Source organism: Dendrobates tinctorius, unplaced genomic scaffold, assembly GCF_039654945.1.
Source record: "Dendrobates tinctorius isolate UK_male_01 unplaced genomic scaffold, ASM3965494v1 ptg000156l, whole genome shotgun sequence".
In the NCBI taxonomy this organism is placed as follows: domain Eukaryota; kingdom Metazoa; phylum Chordata; class Amphibia; order Anura; family Dendrobatidae; genus Dendrobates; species Dendrobates tinctorius.
The window spans coordinates 30,167,162-30,173,161 of record NW_027361823.1 but is presented as its reverse complement, the minus strand read 5'-3'; positions in this window follow the sequence as shown (position 1 = coordinate 30,173,161).

Here is a 6,000-nt window from a genome sequence, read left to right as displayed (position 1 = left end):
GGAAAACCGCTGGGCCTTTTCCTGGGAGAGAGATAACTTATCCACCACTTGGTCCCAGATCTGGTGCATTCTCTCCACCACAGTGTCAACCCCCGGGCAGGCAGACGGCTCCACCTGCCCTGAAGAAAATCGAGGATGAAACCCAAAGTTACAAAAAAAAGGTGACATCAAAGTGGCAGAACTAGCTCTGTTATTTAAAGCAAATTCGGCCAAGGGTAAAAATGAAACCCAATCATCCTGATCAGCGGAAATAAAACATCTCAAATATGACTCCAAGGTCTGGTTTGTTCTCTCTGTCTGCCCATTGGTCTGAGGGTGAAAGGCAGAGGAGAAGGACAACTGACTTCCCAGCTTGGAACAGAAAGTTCTCCAAAATCTAGACACAAACTGAACTCCTCTGTCAGACACAATGTTCTCAGGAATCCCGTGCAAGCGAACCACCTGTTGCAAAAACAGGGGCACCAACTCAGAGGAAGACGGCAACTTAGGGAGTGGTACAAGATGAACCATCTTAGAGAACCTATCACAAATCACCCAAATAACAGTCATCCTTTGAGAGACAGGCATATCAGAGATGAAATCCATTGAAATATGGGTCCATGGCCTCTTGGGGACAGGCAAAGGCATCAACAACCCACTAGAGCGGGAGCATGATTAAGACCGGGAGCACGTCCCACAGGACTGCACAAAATTCCTGACATCACGAGACAAGGAGGGCCACCAAAAAGACCGACTCACAAGATCTCTAATACCAAAAATACCTGGATGACCAGCCAAAGCAGAGCAATGAACTTCAGACATCACTCTCTTCTTCCACTGGTCAGGAACATACAACTTTCCACTGGGACAACGCTCAGGCTTGTCTCTCTGGAATTCTTCCAGAGCACGTCTCAAATCGGGCGAGATGGCAGAAAGAACTACCCCTTCGCCTAAGATGGTAGCAGGTTTGGTCACCACAGGAGAATCAGCAAAGAAACTCCTAGAGAGTGCGTCTGCCTTGACATTCTTTGTTCCAGGAAGAAAAGAAACCACAAAATCAAAACGTGTAAAAAACAAGGCCCACCTAGCCTGTCTAGGGCTCAAGCGCTTAGCCGACTCTAGATAAATCAAATTCTTATGGTCGGTGAGGACCACGACTTGATGCTTAGCTCCCTCCAACCAATGTCTCCACTCCTCAAATGCCCATTTCATGGCCAACAGTTCCCGATTCCCCACGTCGTAGTTACGTTCAGATGGAGAGAACTTTCGGGAAAAGAAAGCTCAGGGATTCATTTTAGATGTTACAGGATCCTTTTGGGACAAACCAGCTCCTGCACCAATCTCAGAAGCATCCACCTCTACCTGGAATGGAAGTGAGACATCAGGTTGCCGCAAAACCGGGGCGGAAGTGAATCTTCGCTTCAACTCCTGAAAGGAAGAAACAGCCTCCGGAGACCAATTTAACACATCAGCACCCTTCTTAGTCAAATCAGTCAATGGCTTGGCAATACTAGAAAATTTTGCTATAAATTTCCGATAAAAATTAGCAAAACCCAAAAACTTCTGGAGGGCCTTCAAAGAAGTGGGCTGAACCCAATCATAAATGGCCTGTACCTTGACTGGATCCATTTCAATAGTTGACGGAGACAAAATAAATCCCAAAAATGAAATCCTCTGTACCCCAAAAAGGCATTTAGATCCCTTGACATACAGGGAATTCTCCCTCAAGATCCGGAACACAGTCCGAACATGTTCCACATGAGAATCCCAATCCTTGGAGAAGATCAAAATATCATCCAGATAGATAATCAAAAATTTATCCACAAAATCTCGGAAAATATCGTTCATGAAGCACTGGAAGACAGAAGGGGCATTAGTGAGCCCAAATGGCATCACCAGGTACTCAAAATGTCCCTCCGGAGTATTAAACGCTGTCTTCCATTCATCCCCATGCTTAATGCGAATAAGATTATACGCCCCCCTGAGGTCAAGCTTGGTAAACCAGCAAGCACCTTTAACTCTAGAGAATAGATCCGAAAGGGCACGATAATCAATACAAGGTCTTAATGATCCATCCTTTTTGGCTACAAAAAAAAAAACAGCACCTAAGGGTGAAGAGGATGGTCTAATATGACCCTTCTCCAATGCCTCCTTAATATAGGATCGCATAGCCTCGTGCTTGGGTACAGATAAGTTGAAAAGCCGACCCTTGGGGAATTTACACCCCGGGTTCAGCTCAATAGCACAGTCATAACTCCTATGAGGAGGCAAAGACGCAGACTCATTCTCACTAAATACATCATAAAAGTCAGCCAAATAGTCAGGAACATCATGTGACTGGGGAGAGGTGGAGAAAACAGGAGCATCACTAAGGGCACACCGACAACCCCAACTCACCACAGACAAAGATTTCCAATCCAGAACTGGATTATGGATTTGTAACCAGGGAAACCCCAGAACAATGGTATCATGCAGATTATGTAACACCAAAAATCTGCAATTTTCTTGATGTTCTGGGGCGACCCGCATCATCACCTGGGTCCAAAACTGAGGTTTATCTTTAGCCAAAGGAGTAGCATCAATCCCCCTCAAAGGGATAGGCGTCCGCAGAGGTGTCATAAATCCACAACGTTTAGCAAAATCCAAGTCCATTAGGTTTAGAGCTGCTCCCGAATCCACAAATGCCTTGGCGGAAAATGTGGACAGGGAGCAGATCAGAGTAATAGCCAGAAGAAACTTAGGTTGAACACCACCAACAGAAAACGTGTGTGCAAAGCGTTTCTCTCGTTTAGGACAGACAGAAATAATATGCGAGGCATCTCCACAGAAAAAACACAACTTATTACGCCTTCTGAACTCCTGACGCTGCTCTCTGGAGAAAACTCTATCACATTGCATAGGTTCAGTCATTTGTTCAACAGGTGGCAACACCTCTCGTGCAGTTTTGCGTTCGCGCAAACGCCGATCAACCTGAATGGCTAATGACATAGAATCGTCAAGACCAGAGGGAACAGGAAATCCCACCATAGTATCTTTTACGGCTTCTGACAAACCCTTCCGAAAGAGAGCAGCCAAGGCATTATCATTCCAAGTAGTAAGTACCGCCCACTTTCGTAATTTTTGACAGTAGAATTCTGCAGAATCTCGACCCTGATTCAATGCCAGCAGGGTCTTTTCAGCCTGATCAATGGCATTAGGTTCGTCATACAACAAGCTCAAGGCTTGAAAAAATGCGTTCACATTAGTCAGAATAGGATCATCTGGTTTCAAAGAAAACGCCCAATCCTGGGGATCGCCACGCAGCAAAGAGATGACAATTTTAACCTGCTGCGTGGAGCTCCCTGACGAGTTAGGCTTCAAGGCAAAAAATAATTTACAATTATTTTTGAAATTCAAAAATTTAGACCGATCACCACAAAATACATCAGGTGTAGGAATCTTTGGTTCAGCAGCATGTGAATGAGCAAGGTAGGCGGAAATTCCCCGCACTTCCGCAGCGAGCTGCTCCACACGATCAGACAATTGCTTTATTTCCATTGAGAGAAAAAAAAAATCCCCCTACGGCCTCAGAGATATAGAGGAAAAAATATACACACTTTTTTTTTTTTTTTTTTTTTTGCAATTCTTTCCTGCTATTGAGTACCCTAGGATCTGCGGTCAGGCGGGTGATTCTGTTATGATTGAGTGACCGTAGGAGGCAGACACAAAAATAGAAGCTACGTCCAGAAAACCAGAGGAGCTGGCAACTATCCGATTGCAGACCCGTGAACCTATCAACACAACTAGCAGTAGCCGTGGGGGGTACCTACGGTGCCCTAGACCCCTCGAACACAGCCGGAGGACTATATAGCCTAAAGATAGAAAGGGAAATCTAAACTGCCCCAGAGCAGACCCCAAAGTAAAAGGCAGCCCCCAACATATAATGACGGTGAAGCAAGATGAAAAAACACTGACACAGATAGAAAGATAGGCTGAGCAAATGTTGGGGCCCAATCTAATCTAAACAGGAAAGGAAAGGAAAGCTGCTGTCTGCAATCGGCAAAAAACCCTATCAAAAACATAGGCCAGCAAGCTGAAATGGAAAAAGACCCTGAAGCAACTAAGCTTCAAAACTAAATCAGCACTCTGGTATTTTCAGGAGACAGAGCTAAGGAGTTCAGCTCACCCCAGCAGGGAATGGCTGAAATCCAGAAAAAACAAAGCAAGGCACAAATGCAAAAAGCCAGGAGAAAACTTAGCTTTAGCAGAGCAGGAATTCAGACTGGACTCCAAGGATACCACAGAGAAATCACCCGCAGGGAGAATGGGCGTATGCAGCCTTATATCCAGTCTGTGACTCCACTCAGCCAGTCATCATCATTAATCTCAGGTGTCTGATAATCAGACTCACTACCTCTCCTTACTAGAAGAGGGAGTTCCTCGGGCCTCAGTGATGAAGGGGAAAATGAACTCACAACAGTCAAGGTCACTATGCCACCAATCCGTTGTCCTGTTGTCTTGCGGCCGTGTTAGCCGACTCTATGGTGCCTGCAGTGTTGTGAGTTCATTTTCCCCTTCACCACTGAGGCCCGATGAACTCCCTCTTCGGGTAAAGAAAGGTAGTGAGCCTGATTATCAAGCATCTGAGCCTAATGATGATGACTGGCTGAGTGGAGTTACTGACTGGATATAAGGCTGCCGACGCCCTTCCGCCCTGCCGGTGATTTCTCTGTGGGATCTTTGGAGACCAGTCTGAATTCCTGCTCTTCTAAAGCTAAGTTTTCTGCTTTGCCTTTTGCATTTGTGCTTTGACTTTGTTTTGCTGGATTTCTGCCATTCCCTGCTGGGGTGAGCTGAATTCCTTTAGCTCTGTCTTCAGAAAATACCTGAGTGCTGATTTAGTTTTTGAAGCCTAGCTGCTTCAGGGCCTTTTTCCATATCAGCCTGTTGGCTTATGTCTTTGATAGGGTTTTGGCAGATTGCAGACAGCAACCGTCCTTTCCTGTCCTGTATAGTTAGCCTGGGCCCCATCGTTTGCTCAGCCTATCTTTCTATCTGTGTGAGTGTTTTTTCATCTTGCTTCACCGTCATTATATGTTGGGGGCTGCCTTTTACTTTGGGGTCTGCTCTGGGGCAGTTTAGATTTCGTTTTTTGTCTTTAGGTTATTTAGCTCTCCGGCTGTGATCGAGGGGTCTAGGGCACCGTAGGTACCCCCCACGGCTACTGCTAGTTGTGTTGATAGGGTCAGGGGTCTGCAATCTGATAGTTGCCAACTTCTCCGGTTTTCTGGACGTAGCTTCTATTTTTGTGTCTGCCTCCTACGGTGACTCGTTCATTACAGAATCACCCACCATACCGCAGATCCTAGGGTACTCAATAGCAGGAAAGAATTGTAAAAAAAAAGTGTGTATATATTTTCCTCTATATTTCTGAGGCCGTAGGGGGAATTTTTTTTTTCTCTCAATTGAGATAAAGCAATTGTCTGATCGCGTGGAGCAGCTCGCTGCGGAAGTGCGGGGAATTTCCGCCTACCTTGCTCATTCACATGCTGCTGAACCAAAGATTCCCACACCTGATGTATTTTTTGGGGATCGGTCTAAATTTTTGAATTTCAAAAATAATTGTAAATTATTTTTTGCTTTGAACCCTAACTCGTCAGGGAGCTCCGCGCAGCAGGTTAAAATTGTCATATCTTTGCTGCGTGGCGATCCCCAGGATTGGGCGTTTTCTTTGAAACCTGATGATCCTATTCTGACTAATGTGAATGCATTCTTTCAAGCCTTGGGGTTGTTGTATGACGAACCTAATGCCATTGATCAGGCTGAAAAGACCCTGCTGGCATTGAACCAGGGTCAAGATTCTGCAGAATCGTACTGTCAAAAATTCCGAAAGTGGGCGGTACTTACTACTTGGAATGATAATGCCCTGGCTGCTCTCTTTCGGAAGGGTTTGTCAGAAGCCGTAAAAGATACTATGGTGGGATTTCCTGTTCCCTCTGGTCTTGACGATTCTATGTCATTAGCCATTCAGATTGATCGGCG